Source organism: Lissotriton vulgaris, chromosome 12 (genome assembly GCF_964263255.1).
Source record: "Lissotriton vulgaris chromosome 12, aLisVul1.2, whole genome shotgun sequence".
Taxonomy (NCBI): Eukaryota; Metazoa; Chordata; class Amphibia; order Caudata; family Salamandridae; genus Lissotriton; species Lissotriton vulgaris.
Window position 1 is genome coordinate 433092274 of NC_141700.1, and position 19570 is coordinate 433111843.

Below are 19570 nucleotides of genomic sequence, written 5' to 3' on the forward strand. Positions count from 1 at the left end.
AATCGCAAGGTTTAAGTGTAGACAGTGCATTGGTGAATATTGGCAGTTCTGTGTTCAAGGAGGGTATGGCATATGTGGCATTGTCACGAGTTAGAACTTTATTGGGATTGTACTTTATTGAGTGTGATGTCACAAACATTTGTGCGGATCTAGATTGTGTTAAGGAATACAATAGGTTAAGAAAAGAGTATGCGCCACATTTGCCTCAATATCCTTTGTTTGAGAAACGTGTGGAAGGCCGGAAAGGAAGAAATGTGGCCAATAGTCGGGAGGTTGTAGCAAAAAGACAAAAAGTCGATGAACCTGAAATTATAAGCAGAAAGAAAAAGGATTCTGTTGAAGATGTTGTTGGTTTTCAATTTGAAAACAGTTCTGGTGTCAACTGCTATGCTAATGTAGTGGTTAATGTTGTTTTTTCTCTAGAAACTTTAAAAGAACAGATTGTGATCAATTCGGAACAAAGTTTTTGCTGCTTGCTGAATTCTGTGGTAGAGAAATGTAGCACTGATAGAACAAAAATCGAAAGTGTGTCTGAAATTCAAAATCTGTTAGACATATGTTCCGGTCAAACGCAATTCTCTCAAAATATTCAGCAAGATTGTCAAGAGTTTTTAATGTATATGCTTGATGTATTACAAGATGAAGGTGTAGATGTAGATCACCTGTTTGGCCTTTCTTATCAATGGCAGCATGACTGCGAGAACTGTAGGCTATCAAGTACTAGTAGTGTAGACTCAGAAAGATTTATATATTTAACTTTGCCAGACAGTAAATCAGTGTCCTTTAATAAGCTGGTAAAATCAGCCGATCACAACATGGAGTGTAGCCAATGTAAGCAGCAATGCTGTCCACATTATTTATACGAACATATGGCCAGTATGTCATTTTAATGTTCCAACGATGTAGGCCTGATGGAACAAAATTGACAACTTTAATTAAAAATTTTGTGGCTTTGCAGTTGTCAATATCAGGAAGGACTTTTGTAACTGCAGCAATTATATATCATGACGGTCCTTCAACAACATCAGGACATTACACAGCTTATTTAAAGTCTAGAAACGGCTGGTCATTCTGCAATGATTCTGTTTTAATTTAAAAAAAAAAATTGCCTTTTGACCTTAAAAATTCTTACCTGCTCTTTTTAAAACCAAAATTTTAGGGAAAGAATCTCGGGATTTGTTCTGAGGAATTTCAAGACGTTCTAATGGCTCCTACACTATATAGCCTTGTGGATAAGTGTAGTATAGAGTCAAAAGTTAAATGTGGAAATGTGGAACATGAGTGAGCAAGAAGGGTGAGATATTACTAGTACAGGATTGTGAAAGTGATCTTGAACGTTTTCTTTGTAAAAGTTGCGGAAAAAGAAAATGACGGCATTTGCTTAGAAGAATTCCAAGAGTTATAAATGGCTCTTTCACGATTTGGCCTTGAGGAAATGTGCGGTAGAGAGCGAGAAGTCATTTATTGTATGTAACATATTTCTCAAAACGATGGAGCTTTTCTTTCAGAAAGTGGCGGGCTGAAAATAATAGCAGCACAACAGAGTATAAGCTGTTCATAGGACATCCTTTGACGTCATGGAAACTAAGTTACTTTTAAGGAGTACACATTTCTGATTTTGTTATGCTATATGGGTTTTTTAAACACAATCATTTTGATTTTGTTTTTTTTCCCCGCTGTTATATGATGAATACCTTCAAATCACTGTTTTTAGTGAAATTTGATATATTCTGAGAACAGCAAAAATAAACCATTTAACATGTATAATTAATTCTGTACTTTTTGTATTTATGATATACATTGAGAACTGTGTAGGAGGCATGGAAAAAATGAGGCTTCTGTAAGTGTCAAGGGAGGTGAGTTATGTACATTGCTCTGTTGCATACAGTCCTCACCTTCTCCGTACTCTTGGATATGCTAGACTATATCTGCACAATGAGATACCTAAGCAAAGGAAAAACACAAGTGATGTGATTGTGGAATGAGCAAAAAAAATTGCACGTTTTTCAATTACATTGCCTGTGTTTCATAACATTACGAATCACATTGTGTAGATGAGATTTAGGCCTGTTCAAGGAGATAGAGGAGGTCTGACGTTTGTTCAAGAGTGCAGTGGACATGACTCACTTCGTTGGTAGGCCTGCTCGTGTATTATCTCCTCTGTACTCTTCAATAACTTAAATTTCATTTGTAACTCTGAGTTGGACTCACCTGAAACAAATCTGTGGATAGGCCACACCTTATCAGCATCTAGAAATAATCATTAAAAATGTTAGGGGTAGATTTATGATGGCCGTGCGCCTCTTTTGCGCCGCTGTTCCGTCACTTTTGTGACGCAGCAGCAGTGCAAAAGATGCACCATGTTGCAAGATAGGCCTCACTTCATCTTCAACAAGATACCGTCAGTTTAAAATGTATATATTTAGGACTGTGTAGGGGGCATGGAGAAGTGGAGGCCTCTAACTTTATTTTTTTGTAAAATTGAATGATTGTCAATCTTTTCCCTTGTCTTTTCTAATTTTAAAATACATGTTTTAATATTTTTCAAATGTTTGTTCTTTCTTTCACAGATTGAAAGTATAAAAATAACAAGTAACTAAGTTAACGACAATTATAAGGTAAATGTTTTGTACTCTTTTCGTTACGTTTCTATCTCATTTAACTTCAATTAGTTCCACTGGTTCATTTGTTTAACCCTCAGTTTTCTGCCTTTGCTACTTACTTCATTCATTTCTCTATTACTTACTTACTCTACTCCTTCCACTCCTTTTCTCAGTCCGTCTTTAAACAGTATCTCTGTGTTACTCCCTCTAACTGTCTTTCTTTTAACATTACTCTCAATTTATTTTCTATTTAAAAAAAAAAAAAGAAAAAATGTTGAGTTCGCTTCCGGTTCGCGTACCTGCGCACGAACCAGGAAGCGAACCAAAAGAAATAGAGGTTGTCAGAGTGCTAAACATTCTGGCAAATTCTTATAAAGGGGAGGTAGTTCTGAAAAGAACTTTTTTTTATTATTTTTGAACAGTTTTATATTTTTTTTGTTTTTTGGGGGGGAAAATGAAAATGATTCGTTATGAAGGGCTCAACAGGAGCAACAAAAAAAAAGATAATTTATTTTCGGGGGCGTTTGGGACATTGATGATTATCAATAGCTAAATTGATTAAATTTATGCTACTCTCTCTGTAGCAAATGAGTTGTCCACAATGAATACAGACATGTTTTATGCTCCCAAATTTCATTTGAATATTTGGGACTATGTCGCTCGCCTCTGGTCCCGTCACTGCCTCTTCATTGGTGGATGTACTGGCCACAGGTCGGGGGTTATCCACCAGATCACGTACTTGAGCAGCACTGTAGTTGATAGGGTGCCACCTTTCCATATGGCGATGCATGGTATAATTACCATAACTGTATTTTTTTTCTGTTCCTCTGGACAGTTCATTTTTACAAATCAGGCAGGTAACATACTGGGCATTAACCTTTTTTTGTCCCTGGGGAAAAGAAAAAAATTGCCATATATAATTTGGTTTGACATGGGACCTCCTTGGCTGTTCAGGTAAAAACATCCCAGTCCCTTGCTCCTCTTCCTCTTCTTCCTCTTCTTCCTCCTCTTGTTGGAGGATGACCTGAGAAGGTGGTCCTCTCTTCCTAGAAGGTCGTGTTGGTGGTGGGGGTCCACCAGCTGCAGCAATCATTGAAGCCATTTGTAAGGTAGTCAATGTAGGTCTTTCTCTCATAAAAATGAAAGTCAGAGTGAGGAAAAAAGGTGGGACTTTCATCATTTGGGAAAAAAAAATGTTCTAAACCAATGAAAAGTGTTATTTTAAGGTCATATGACCAAGCCTTCCATCATTAGGAAACTAAAAGTAAAATGAACCAATGAAAGTTTTATAAACAAGTCACATGACCTGTTATGCTTACGTTACGCGCTCCGCGCCGCGCCTCGGATCGCTTCCGGGGCGCTGCGCTTCGCGCCTCGGTTCGCGCTCCGGAACACTTCCGGGTGCGCTAACGCGGCGCGTCATAAGACGCATTACGCGACAACGCGATACATCACGCTTACGCGACGCGTCACAATGTTGTTTTCTAACACGGCAGTTGCGCAAAAAGAACGTTTACTGGTTTGCGGACCGAGTCGCGGCACCAAATTGAGGTAACGCTAAGCTACCCGGTTCGCCGACCGGGAGCGAAAGAAAAAAAATAATAAAAAAAAATACATACAATAGAGGCCAACGTAATTAGACTAAATAATGTCTTTAAAAGGGCCCCGCGGGGCAAATAAAAATAAAATGTTGTTTTCTTTGCGTGGGGTGCACAACACATTCACATTGAGATAGGCATGACGGGTTACAAAGGGGACAAAAGTCTGCACTACCTATCCTTCTCTATCTGCAAAAACTAAACAGAGTATTGCGACTCTGTGCTTATTTGTTAATAGAGAATCACCCAAAGAGAACAAATTCCGAACAATCATAGGCTATTGGCAGTGGGCAGAGAGGCCATGACACACAAAATGGCTGTTACTTACGTGCATGATGGGGCCTAAAAGGGACTAGATGGCTTGGCCACTGTTTCGCAACTTTCACTTTACTTTCAACAGTGGCTGTGGTGAACATAAATGAACGCCGCTTATGTATACCTAATTTTAGTCATTTTTCACAAAAAAGCTTTTCATATTTGCTATTAAAAAACCATTGAAATTCACTGAAAAAACCGTAGGTTATAGACCATATATAGTTAGGAATTAGCATTTACAAAACCTTGAAAATTCACTGAAAAAAACATAGGTTATAGACCATATATAGTTAGGAATTAGCATTTACAAAACCTTGAAAATTCACTGAAAAAACCATAGGTTATAGACCATATATAGTTAGGAATTCGCATTTACAAAACCTTATTTTACTCACACAAAACCATTTAAATTCCATATATAGTTAGTTGCACTAATTATATATCGCGCACCCGCAATCCACTGCTGATGATGTCACATATTACATCATTCATGACATGGTCAGTAACATCACTGATGACCTCACTGATGACAACATCCAGTGACTGTATGTTTCTGTAAAGTTAAAATATGTCTTACATATTGAAGAATGAGTGGATGTATAAGTGTCTGGATGAAGGATTTAGTGGGTGCATGACTGACTGTATGAGTGAGTGATTAAATGTGTCTCACTGAGTGCATGGGTTAGTGACTAAACTGTCTTAATTTGTGCATCATTATGTCTGTTGTTCTGTAAACTGTTGCATGTGTTGATAAGTAGCTATATGAGTAACTATATGGGTTATTGATTGGTTGCCCAAGTATTTGTATGGGAGACTGAGTGTGTGTGTGGGTGGCTGGGAGGTGTATGACTCTGTGCATAGATGTGTGAGAAGTTGATTCACTAGATGTATGGTTTCAAAAGTGCATGTGGAAACAGCTGTATGGGCGGTTGACTGTGTGCATGAGTGTATTGGTGAGTGAATGGATATCTCAGTGCTACATGTCAAAGTAAGTACATATGTAAAACACAGTACATGTGAGAGTTGACATATATAAATAACTGTGCATAAGAGCCAGTGAATGTGTGAGTGGCTGTATGGATCATTGTGAACTTGTATCAGGGATTGTATAAGAGAGTAAATATGTGTTAGTATATGTTTGAATAAGTAAGGTTTGTATAACTGTATAGTTGAGGAAATGGAGGTGTGATTGATTCTTTGCATGACTGACTAGGTGTGTGAGTAACTCCATGGATGAGTGACAGTCTGTGAGTGTCTGTTTACACTGATTGTATCTAAGGTTATATTAGAGTCTGAATAGGTTCATCGTATTATCACATGAATGATATCATCAGTGATGTGATCAGTAATGTCAAATGAGATGTCATCAGTGATGTCATTAGTGATGTCATTTGAGATGTCATCAGTGATGTCATTTGAGATGTCATCAGTGATGTCATCAGTGATGTCACTGACCATGTCATGAATGATGTAATATGTGACATCATCAGCAGTGGATTGCGGGTGCGCGATATATAGTAAGTGCAACTAACTATATATGGAATTTCAATGGTTTTGTGTGAGTAAAATAAGGTTTTGTAAATGCGAATTCCTAACTATATATGGTCTATAACCTATGGTTTTTTCAGTGAATATATACACAGATAAATTAAATTGGGGCCATCCACGGATGAGCCCTAAATGAATCAGGATGGTAAAAGAGGGGTCTGCATAGGTGCATGCTCGTACAGGGATTCCATGGTAGCAAAACACACAAAGGATGCCATGGTGTAGAACTGCGTGTACGAGTTGACTGTAAAACTGCAACCCAGTCTGTATTCTTTTAATGTTGTATACAGGTAAAACATGTGCCGACCAGCAAGACAGCCATGGTCGGCACTGAATTAGCCCTTAATGACATACAACAATAACATCTAACAAGAGGACAACATATCCTTAAATGAAACAATACACAAAGGAAGGAAGGATATCTCCCTCTAATAGTTTTGTGGATTTGTCGATCTTAAGAAATTTCATAGGCAGTGCGAGGTGGTAGACAATTGTTAAGACAGAGCAATGTATTAGTTCATGAGTGCAATCAATTTGCACCACTCTTCCATGGAGTTGAGCCAGTTTGTTATAGAGTTACATTTGTCAATCTATTTACACTCCAACCTTTGGAGAGTGTAAGATGAATCCCCTCCTCATAATAATGGAAGGGCCTTATCGATGACCTGCCATCTCAAGTCATCCGTGGAGTGGGAGTGCTGTACTATGGAGGCAGTTTCATTCCCACACCAAATGCAGCTTTTGTGCACATAAGCAATCCTCAATGCAATTCTCTCACTTTCATGTATGCTGCCTTATGCAACACACATGAAAGTGACAGAATCGCATGTTTTAAAAATAGTTAGGTTTATGTACAAGAAGGGACACCTTCCTTTTGATACACAAACCATGGCAATTTGTTTTTTCCACGTGTGATGCACAAGGCAGCACACATGGAAAAAGCAAAATAGAGGAGAAATAAAGCATTTCTCCTTGTTTCGCCTATTTAAGACCAGGTCAATCCTGGTCTAAATTTTGGTGGTGCTTCCTATTTACGCTACCCTTGTGAATTGGGGCAGCGGCAAAATCAATGGATGTTGCGGTGGAACGCGCACCTCAACACCCATTACCATCCCCTTTCACGCTAAATACAGCGTGAAAGGGTGCTTTATTCACAAGGCAGCGTTAAGCCACATTAAGTGGCTTAACACTGCCTTGTGTATATGGCGAGGCCCGTATCGCCATCACAACATCACTGAAAGTGGCGTTGTGGTGGCAATAGGGGCTTGTGAATATGCCCCATGGTTTTGGTTTCATTGATTTTTGTTAAATCTTTGAATAACTTCTAGAGCAATCTTGATATTTTCTCTGAGGGAATAAATAAAGGTCAGTATAATTCAGTTTTATCTTGGCAGCATCTACCAAGGGTGGGCGTATGCCCCTGTCCAAACAAATTAATTGAGCTAAAAGTCCTATAAATAGATCATACAGTGTGGGTGATAGAGGGCAGCCTTGACGGGTGCCTCTGCTTGGGAATATAGTACCCACACACTGAATATTTATAATAACCTGGACTGATGTATTCTCATATAACCTGCCAATAACCCTCGCAATCAGCATTGGAAATTTTACTTTTTTTATATTCTACTTAGAAAATCCCAGTTTTTGAAATCAAATACTCTCTCTTTGTGTCTAGCAACAGCACACCACAGGAATGTTATCCACCGTGACAAGGTCAATAAACGTGAGCTAAAAAATATTTATTCACCCACAAACTTTGCCCTTTAAGTAAACCATTTTGGACAGAATATATCAAATTATTCATAACTGTGCTAATTCGGTTAGTTAAAACATTTACAAAAATGTTATTGTCTGTATTTAGGAGCATTATAAGGCTATGTGAAGACAACTCAAAGTCATCATTGCCTATTTTAAAAAAAATGATTAATACTCCTTTTCTAAGAGATGGCGGAATAGACCCTACTGATAAGATAAAAATGAACAGCTTTGTTAACAATGCCACTAATAGTAAAGACAAATGTATACAAATCTGCCCCAAAGCAATCCTCCCAATGTATAGCGTTTTTTACTTCTTTGCAGCTAACTGGGGATGTTAAAACAGTATCAGACTCCTCTTTTAGTTCTGGAAGCTACACTTCACATAGAAATTGATCTATTAAGGCTGGGTCACATGGGTCTCTCTCCTATACAAAGAAGCATAATGCAACTCCACTATACCTGCTCCTTCTCTTTCTATTCTTTTAGTACAGGAATTCCTAATCCCTGTAATCTGATTTTGATTTATTTTTTCCTCAGACATCCAACCTAAAAAATGCCCCATCTTTTCATTCTCTTGTATAGCTGATTGTTATAGGTGCGATTGTTCAAGTCTGTATGTTTCAAAAATAAATCTTTTAAAGCCTTCTTCATATCCTGCAACTCATACACAGCTTGATCAGATTGATCTGTCTGGGCCTTTTTATAAGCTACATCAGCCGCTTTCTGTAAATTTTCTTGATTTTAATATCATAAAGCCCCAAATTGTGACTTAAAATGCCTCCTGTACTGTTGCCTGATCCACTGTATTATGGTTAGTTGAAAAAAAATCAATAAATGAATATCCGCATCTCGATCTAGCATGGTTTTATACATAAGCCACCTATGAACTAATATTGGGTGAGCTAAGAGAAATTTTAAGAAAACTACAGAATGGTCTGAAAAAGCACCAGGTTGGTATTTAGAGGAAATTTAGAAACAGTTAGAAGAGCTAAAAATAGATTCATGTGTTAGGCTGATCAATAAGTCTTTGAATAACAGATTGATTTAATTCATGTCATATAACTTGTAGGCCTGGGTGGAGTTTTTACACAGTTCTGTTACACAGAACTAACTCTATGAAGTGACCAAAAAACTCTGCAATGATACATGGAGTTCTGCAAGCAGCAAAGATTGTTAGGTTGTTGCATGTTCGCATTGATTTTTGGTGCTGGGTGTTTGTCCTGCACTGGAAAATCAGTGTGAACGGCACCATGCACAGTGCCAGAGGACACTGCTCCTTTCTGAAACTCAACTAGATTGTCTACTTGAGCGGTGCTCCCCCAATGCAAATGGATGGCTTCTGAATGCGAGCAGTCACGACCATCCGCTACCGCCCAAATTGAGAAATCTTGCTGGGAAATGGTCTGGCGTTAAGTTGGCAAGCGCGAGTGAGGAAAAAAACTCTTCTCCGTGCAACTCCGCATGATCCGTGGAATGTGGGAAACTCCACAAATGGAGCAGAGTTCTCCGTCCAGGCCTAATATCTGGTACCCCTAACGTGGCACATAGATCATTAACAATGTGTTCTGTGTACTTCTTGTGCTGCGTGCGGCGAGAGTTAGAGGAATCCTTACTTGGAGAAGGAAGAAAATTAAAATCTCCTCCCCAAAACAGGTATCCCTGGGTGACTACATAACTCCCATTAGAGTGATTGAAGTGGTTGGATGTAATTCTGAACAGGACCATAAAAGAGACATTATTATATATCAGATTGTTAGCCACCACGAGGTTATAATCCAAAACCCCTCTCATCTTTCACCAGCAGCAAATAACTAATGAATGCTTTCTTGCAAATAACGACTGCAATGCCTCTATGTAATGCCCTTGCAGATGAAAAAAACATTGCAAAAGAATAACTGATTGATCATATGGCCGCAAGCTCAGAAGAGAAGTATTCTTTTTTTGTCTATTATTTAAACCATTTGCATTATGACTAGCTATTACTAATTCCAAAAAGATTTGCCACTTTTTGCCCTGGTCTCTTTTTTTTATTCCCCCCTCCATGAATAAGGCAAAGCGGAGCAAAGCAAGGAATATGTCTTTGGTTCCCTCTGGTTGTGATTACTGTATCTTGAAACTGTACCAAAGCATTTTTCCCCATGCAGTGACTCACCCCACACCCAGCTATCCCTTCCCTGGCCTCCCTCACCTAAAACCCACCACCAGATACCTATCACCCCCTACTTCTCAACCCAGGAAATTAAGAGCTACAGACTCTGCTTGATTATGGTGTGTTCTTGCAGCACCAAAGCGGGTATGAAGTAATAATTTTGCACACTTAGGGCTTCCCCCTTCTGAGACAATAAATCCTTAACATCAGCTAGATTAGTGAACATATAGAATGTCAACCTTCAACTTAGCTGGAAGCATCAGTTGTATTTGAGCACCATTGGCTCTTAAAGTGTCAGGTAAGTCTTTCAGTTCTCATCTTTTCCTGGAGGTATCATATGCCATGTCTGGAAAAAGCTTGTAAAGGAAAAATAATTCCCCATGTTTACAGATTTCAGCTGATTGGTTTTTTTGAGGATCTCCTTTCAAATTCTGAAATCCTGGAAGCAGACCAGGATAGTCTGGGGTTTGGCTCCATTTGTGGGGGCCGTTGGGGGGACTCTGTATTCCCTTACAATTGAGAGGTCTGTGTGTGAATCAGACAAGACAAATTTATATAATAATTTAGTGATTTCTTCAGATACGTCTTTATTTTTGCCAAACGTTGCTGGAATCCCTACCAGTCTTAGATTTGATCACCTGGATCTATTTTCTAGGTCCTCTAATTTATCCTTCACTTGCTGCATACCCTGAAGAAATCAGGATGTAGTTTCTGAATGGAGTTGTTAGGCATCCTTCAAGTTGGAAAGCCTTTGTTTAGCTTCAGTGCATTTAGTGCTCAGGCCTTTATCTATTCAGTCCAATTTTCTTACAATTTTCTAAGTCATTTCATTGTGTGCTGCTTCCATTTTTTAATCCCCATCAGAAGCTTTTTAAGGGGGACCTAAAATGGAGTAATCCTTCTGGAATTTGCTCTGTCACTCCTCTTGCTGCTTTATTGCAAATACCTTCATGTGTTGTGACTCAGAGCTTGACTCCTTAGCCTGAACTTGTTGCTGACCAGCAGTGAGGAGCATCAAATTGTGTAAGCCATTCCCATTATTGCTCAATTGGATTGGGAGACATACCTGTCTGGATGGCAGTTGCTTGCTATTATCTGCAGCTATATCGATCTTCTCGAGAGGGAGAGTAACTCTTGCATTTTCGTCTTGTAAATCTCAAAGTAAATATCGGCTGAAGATAGGTTATTGTGGTAAGCTCATTGTATAATACGTGGAGCTGCGATCTGAGAGGACTGCTGTCATGATTGTAATAATTTCTGACATTCTAACTCTAGCAGCCCCCTTCTGTGTACTCTCCTTAGCAGGTTAAAATTGCAGAGAAGATCCCAGATCACATGTTGCTCAAATTCTTTGCCCCCAGTCACTCCAGTCTCCGACCAGCCCCCAGGATGCACCTTGCCTCCTGCAATAGTTAACGTGGCATATCCTCCTGGGGGTGTTGTAGCAGTGGCTGCTGTTTTCTATTAGGTAATTGACCTTCTACTTTCTCTACCTGTACCTGCACCTTCTGCAATTTGATAGACGTAATAGACATGGGGGAGAGGCCCAATGACTCTGCCTCTTGTACTAGGTTCCTCTTGTCACTGCCACTGCCACTCACATCCCTTTTTCTTTTGTTGAGTGAGGTCTCAATCTGTTCACAAATTGGTTTAGTATGCTGGTCTGTGTAAGATTTCAAGCTGCACATCCCCCTTACTTGTCTCCAGGAGTAAGATTTCATATCTCAAAAACACGGGGTCAGACTGCAAAGAGATCAGTTATCTGCTCTGCTTGTATATTCAATAAAGACTCTTTCATATAATTACAGTCTATAATGGGACTCTTTTCAAATTTTCCATAAGGGGTCACTGTGAGAACCTCATCTTTCAAGCAGCTGCATCTCTTCTCTGGCCATCAAGCTTTAAACCATATAAGCCTCTAACAGGTGGGTCGGCATGGTGGGGCAGAGGATTTGAAATGCCACAGAGGAAGCTGCTCAAAGCTGCACATGGTGCCTGGCCCCACCCCAGAGAAATTTCCAACCTTGCTCTGACCTCTCACACTGATTCACATTTGACAATTTAATTTGATTAGATTTTTATTTTATAGAGAACAGCAATTACTCAGGGGCATCAAGACACTGTAGTCGGCCGTCCAGAGCTAGAACCTATCTATAGGCCCGCAAGAGAAAAGAAATGCTGCCTATAGAGTATATAGCCCGGTTTTGAGTGGTTTTCTGAAAGGCAACATCTCTAGGATAACCCTCAGGCTATGCGGAAGAGAGTTCCAGAGTCTGCTTGCTCCAATCAAGAAACCTCTATCTATCAGCAGCAGACAGTGCAGGTAAGCGTGGTGGGGTGGACCGCTGAAGGGGGATGTCAACAGATGACGTTATAGGGAAAATGTAATAAATAAATAACTCCTATTCTGTCATTTGTCAACACCCCCCGCAGCGCACCGCTCCACCACGCTTACCTGCAACAGCGGATGCTGGTATCTACCCATTTCTTATTTTTCTGTTCCTCTGCACAGTAAGCAGGTTGCAGTGTGCCGATCTGAGGCTTCTTCCTGGAGTATGCGAGATAAACGTATCTTTAATACCTGTCAGACTGGGGAGAAAAATGGCCTTATGAACCTTACATAATGCTCCCAGCAGAATATGCTTTCCGATGGGGAGCCAGTGTAAGGCCCCTAACTCCACCACAGCCAATTGGCACCTGGGAATTTCAAGAATTGTTCTAGTAAGCTCATTCTGTACTATTTGCAGTTTGTTCTGAGTGTTGGATTTAGAGTCCAGATAGAGGGAGTTACAATAGTTCAATCTGGAAATGACCAGGGCTAGTGTGACCTGCTTTCGTGCTGGCCAGTGCATAAAAGGAAAAAATGTTCTAAGCATCCTTATGAGCTAAAAACAGGTTGCCACAGTGCTATTAGCCTGGTCATTAGGTGAATGTTTGGTATATAGGATGACTCCGAGATTTTTGGCCTTCTCAACAGGAACACAACATATACTTAAGGTATCTGGCCACCAATGTTCCAAAGAACGACATCTCAGTTTTATCACCATTTAATTTTAGAGAATTCCATCTCATCCAGTCTGCAACTGCCTACAGGCATTGAGAGGAATTATCTGTAGTGGCGGCAGAGTATTGGGGACCAACACAATGATTCGTGTGTCATCAGTTTGTGATATCACATTCATCCCAAAAGCCCAAATTATAGGTGGAAGTGGAGACACATAAAGGTTAAAGCGCGTGTGGCTTAATGATGAGCCCTGCAGTACTCCACAGGGCAGAGAAGACCTCTGAATAGAACTGCTGTAACAGTACCCTCTGTGAATGATAACTAAAGAAGTGGGACAGAAGATAAAGGGCCTGTTTTGTGATACTCATATCTTGAGGCAATCAATCAGCACCGAGGGAGAGACAGCAATAAACACCGCAGTTAGGTCAAGAATTACCAATGCTGCTCTGAAAGGGCGCGAATTGTCCTGCTTTTGGCCCTGGCGTCCGGGGGAGAAACTTGGCTGTTGTTGCGTTTGGCAGGAGCAGATGACATGTTACTCTATACAGGCGAAGAGACCTGCTGTGTGAAACTCTGAAGACGGTGGGTGGGGGGTGGGGGGACGGGAGGGTTTGTTGGACAATCTTATGTGACATGCTTGTTATGTTTCTATGGTTTGAAAAATGCAAATAAAAATATTTTTCTAAAAAAATAAAAAAATAAAAAAATTACCAATGCTGCGCCTTGCCCTTCATCCACTAGTCTAATACAATCCGTGGGTGAGAATAATGCAGGTTCAGTTCAGTGATGCAACCTGAAACTGAACTGAGTGTTGTGCAGCCATCCCTGCTGTTCTGCAAATTCCATCAAATGGTCATTTCGATGTTTTTCGAGGATTTTAGCTGGACACAGCAGCAGCAAGATTGAGTTATAGTTTTTACAATCCTTGCCATCCAATTTTTTTTTTTTTTTAGAAGGGCCTGATTACTGCCTCCTTCCATTGCCGGGGATAACAACCGGAGAGAATAGCTTTAACTCCTTCGATGCTGGTGACAAAGCCAGCTCGTCATGGGCGTTACCTGCGCTGCGCGCATGACGAGCTGGCTTTGTCACGTAACCCGCGATTTTCAAATTTCAGCGCACAGCGGGAAAACCCGCTAGCGCGCATGCGGTTAATATTCAAATTAGAGAGAGGTCGAGTGACAATACTAGCTACCATGTGTAAATTACTGGCTGACAATCATCTTGCTGCCTCCTTATACACGGGTGCTGTTGGGGGGGGGACAGGTATTTTGGGGGGGGGGGCAGGTATTTTGAGGGGGCACCCCTGAGGCTGTCGATGTGCGTCTTCTTTTCTGTTGGTAGTGAGCAAATCGGCTCTAGGTCCCGCCCTGCCTCACACCATCAATCTGCTGACTCCCACTCCGTCCACTGCATGAACTCCTCGCCTCTGTATCCTCTCACCAAGATGTGCCACTTCCAGCAGCAAGTGAACGAACATGAGCATAGGAGAGAGCCCAATTCTCAGCATCCTCTCTCTGCAAACTTCAGGTCTCCATGATGGGATCAGGCAACTCGCACGCCAGGAAGATCTGCTGTCATCCTCCTGCAATCTTTCTTTTTCTTCCCTTCTTTCATTATTGCCATATTTCTTTCTTACTATCCTTAATTCTTTCCTTCTCTTTCTTTCTTTCAATTTTCTTCTCTCTTTCGTTCTTTCTCTTTCCTTCCCTCAATCCTTCTCTTTCCGTCTTTCATTTTTCTTTCCATCTCTATTTTTTCTCTTTTCTTCTTTCATTCTTTCGTTCTCTTTCTTTTCTTTCTTTCCTTTCTTCTTGTCTATTTCTTGTCTTTTTTTTGCCTGTCTTCTTTCTTGCCTGCTTTATAATCTTTCTTTCTCTTTTTCTTTCTTTCTTGCTTCATTCAATTCTTTCTTTTTTCTCCTTTTTTGTTTCTTTCTTTCTTTCAATTTTTCTTTCTTTATTTCTTTCTTTCTTGTTTCTTTCTTTCCCTCTCAAAGGCAAAATTATTGCAGTCAATGGCTGACAGATTTAATTTGTCAGGTCTGTCTTAGCCAAGACCTTTTGAATTAGCTAAAATTATGCTTATAGCATAGTGACTTGTAGTGGTTTCAGCCTGACTTCATCCATTAGTCTGTGGTTGGTGTCATTCCCATTTTTCTTTCACTCACTCCAGCATCCATTAAGGGGCAATGTATCAACCCACTTCAGCCATTAGCTGCCTTTACTATGAGTTACAAAATGCACCCGTTTTCACAATGAACACATCAACGCACAAAGTAGTTCCCTTCAGTACTAGGAAGTACTGTGGTGATGTGTGTGCTTTTTTTAATTAAAAAAATGTTTTTGCCTGTAGTGAATGTTTTTTTAAATTCAGATGGATGAGGGCCTCTAATATTTCCGATCAATAATGTTTTGCAAAAACCAAGACAAACAAAAATGTTCCCAGCAGACCGGATGTCAATGACAGGCGTATTGTTTTCCCAATGCTTTTTTTGTTTTTTTGCCAGCATCATGTTGCATTCTGAGGCTTATCGTTTTACTTTAAACTCTGTAATTATATGCTTCAACAACCCAATATCCAAAGTAATGACGGCTAAACTTAAGTCAGAATTAGCTGAAGGTGTGACACATGATAAGGAGCCACTGTGTAGCTACGGTCTAAACTTTTACATAATGGTACTGTACATTTCAAAACTGTGCTTGGTATACATGCAAAAGTAAAAATAAGCACTGCTTACATGTTTTGTGAAGGTCCACGTTTTAAATTATATCAAGTATTAAAAGAAGCATTGATTAAGTCAATCTTTTTGGCTATTAAATTGTGAAGATTGTCATACCTAGATTCACTAATGCACAAATCCTCAAATATGTCTTTTGGGGCTAGATGTATCAAAGGGTTTTACCCATTCTGTGTCTATGGGAACATGTGTTCATACATATGGCCCTTGAATCTTTGCCGCTCTGCCACCAGGCAGTTCACTCAAAGGTCCCAGCTACCTCTGTGCAAATTTCCAGAAGTAATCCCATGCACAATCACTTTTGTTATCTAACCATTCCCTGCACTTCAAAGTTCAGATTAGGTGGCTGATTCTTAGGTTTTGTTACGGCATCAGCATGAAATGATCTGCAAGTTCACATTCATCACATGAGCCTTCATCTAGACTTCAGGGGACATCAAATGATTTACAAAAGATGGCTGGAGCAACCAATATTGCACTTATCACTAGAGAATACTTGCTTAGACTGAATTGAGAAATGTGGGTGCACGAGTAAGAGGGATTGACCAGCCGACTAGACCCCAGCCGGTCAATTGCCCTGCTCAGAGCCACAATACAGAATACAGAAAATAAAGAAGTAAAAAACAACAACATATTTATTCCTCTATTGTGTTCTATCGAAACATGGACAATTGACTTATAGTATGAGTAGAGTTGTGCTGTCTTTGTGATTTGTTTGAAGTGCTGAGCAAGACATTTTGCATTTTGACTTCAGGCAACATCTGAAAGCGTACCTCTTTAACTTTGAGACAGATCACAGCCTCTGCATCTCTGTAATCTGAAGTACCAGGGCACTTAGAGGGAATAACAGAGCGCTTTATACAAACTCTAATCAATCAATTGATATGAGCACCCTCAATGCAACCTTCCCTAACACAACGATTGGTAAAGGACGGGTCATAGCTGGAGGAAGAGCTTATGGTTCTGTCTCTCACAAACTCTAAACAGGTACAACATGGGTAGCAACAGTTCCAAACTTCAGGTCTTCACCGAATAGGTACAACTGGAGAATCAATAGGGAAATCTTCTCTCCCTCCCGGGACAGCAAGAAACGGAGCCACAGAAGTGGCAATGTCACTTCTTCAAACAAGAGGTACAATAGATCAGCAAGAATACAAGGTCCCCTCTCTCACAGGTCAGGGGCTGCTTGTACAGCCACAAACAAGCTTCCATCTCACATGGAAGGGAAACATCGGACAGAAGCATTGCACGCTTTGTTTCCTCACAGAACAAGCAAACAAGATTCTCTCTCTGACAGAAGGCAGCAGCAGTACAAGGTATCCATCCCGGCAGAACAGATTCAGCATGGTAGTGCTAGTGAAAGGTTTCATGGCTGACAGAGCACGGAGAGGTAAGGCAGGAGTGGCATTACGGTTACACAGAGATCCCTGGCGCAGGTGCATAATCCACTTAGATGAGTGCAAAGGTGAGTGAATGAGTGAACATGGAAATGTTGCAACTCTCACTTAAATTTCCATTTTATCACACACTTGCTGGCACTTCCTTGAATGCCTCCTGTCTTTACAAGCAAGGATTTTAGTGATATTTCTGTCTCATTCTAAAAGTCTTAGTGTGGTCACTAAGGGTAGTGGTGTCACTGTTGTGGCTCCCGTTGTTGTCCTATCCTTCTGACTCGCTGCTTTCACTTCCTGTAGATTCCAATGCTGCCATTCACAAGAAAGTGCCAATGAACCTGCCTTTTCACAGGCTGAGTCGTCATCATACCCATGGAAAGACCACCCTTACTCAATGTGTGAACTGGGGAAGAAACTGAGACCAATTCATGTGTGGCCATTTAAAGAAAACAGAGCAAAAACAAAAAAATACATCTCTAGCTGCTTTGATCCTCTCCTTTAACCTTTCTGATCTCCATATTCGACCACTCTCCATTAGGTATTGCCTCCTTTCTCTATCCATTGTCAATTTCTATCTATTCTTTCCTTTCCTTTCTTTTTTTTCTCTTTCTCACTCTTTTCACCTCGCTGTAACAGGAGGATGGATCAGACTGAGCCACAGAATTTGTATTAGTAGTTAAATTTATATTTCGATAGTGTTTGTTCATACTCCAAAATGGCCGAACTATGAATCTGTGTGATTTCCGCCTCTTTATTCATGCCTACCCTATTCTTTTGTTCAGAACCTCATGGGCAGAATATCCTTGGGGAGAAAAGGAAATTTGTCTTAGTGACCAATAGCTTCAGACCAACTTTAGAACCTATCCCTACACCCTTTTTGTGCTCTTCCCAATTTTCTCTTCGTGTTATAGTAAGAAAACTATGAGTATTCCGGTAATGAAATCCGACTAAATGGTAAGAGGTTTTTACCTATTTCAGTAAATGACCGATATACTGGAATATATATCGCATTCAGCAGTGCAGTTTTGTAATGTGTCTAAGTTTACACAAACTAACATATTACGAGCAAACATGCGGAATCAATCAATCAATCTATCAATCAATCATAGCACTTGTATAGCGCACTAATCACCCGGAAGGGTCTCAAGGCCCTTGGGGGAAGGGGTCCGCTACTGCTCGAACAGCCAGGTCTTGAGTTGTCTCCTGAAGGCGAGATGGTCCTGGGTCAGCCGAAGGTGGATGGGGAGGGAGTTCCATGTCTTGGCCGCCAGGTAGGGAAAGGATCTGCCTCAGGCGGTGGCTCTTCGGATGCGTGGTACGGCGGCGAAGGCGAGGCTAGTGGACCGTAGCTGGCGGGTGGGCGTGTAGAAGGTCAGGCGGGCGTTGAGGTACTTGGGGCCCAGGTCGTGGAGAGACTTGTGCGCGTGGGTGAGGAGCCTGAACGTGATCCTCTTGTTGACAGGGAGCCAGTGCAGGTTCCTCAGGTGGCCGGAGATGTGGCTGCGTCAGGGGATGTCCAGGATGAGTCGGGCGGAGGCGTTCTGGATGCGTTGGAGGAACAGGTTGTGGAGTGTTTTGAAATCTGGTGACAAACTTTCGTCCAACCCTCCACCAAGACCCACCCTCTGTGCCCCTTTCAGTCACTTGCCTGAGAACACGGCTCCTTGCCAGATCTGTGGGCACCTGGTCCTGAACGCCTCTCCCTGTGAAGACCACCGCTCAGTGTTTCTGTCCAGATGCCACATCTCATCTTCCCCCGCACTGACAGTGTTCATCTCCACCTTTCGTTGGTTCGTCACCGGACGTGAAGTAGCTTCCAGCCAGGAACTCTTCCAGCAGAGGTCCTGCAGAGACTGTGGCTCCCTTGCGACGTTCCCTGTCTCCTCTGCATGCCAATCTCCTCCACACCTTGCTCCACGCAGTCAGTCCACTTCTGGGTCTGTGCTGTCGTCTCCACCTGCTTCCTTTTTCTAATCCTGATTGGGGTAATGAAAACCAGCTACTAGTATGCTGACTCCACTGTTCTTGGTACCCCCTGAGCACTGGGTAACACAGCTTATAGAACATTCTGCATCCAATTCATTACACTCCCATGTTAGTGTCCATCTCTTCAGCTTTCATTTGTCTCTCTTTCAAATCTCTTCTAATTTTCTGTGTATTTTGACTAAATTTGTCTTTTCATCCTCTTCTCTTACGTTCGCCTCAGTCAAACTCACACTTTCTCACCCTCTTGTCTCCCAACCTACTGTGTTACACATACCTACTGTCGCACTCTTCTCATTGTCCCCACTGTCTGACTACTCTATTACTGACCTACCTTCTCCTCTTACTTCCTCCTATTCTCTTACTTTATTTCCCTCTTTACCTCCAAGGGCAGTGCCAGCTAGCATTCATATTCCAAATAACTTCACTTGTCCTCTCCTCTCTCATGCACCATCCTCTTTTTCTCAAACATTTCTCT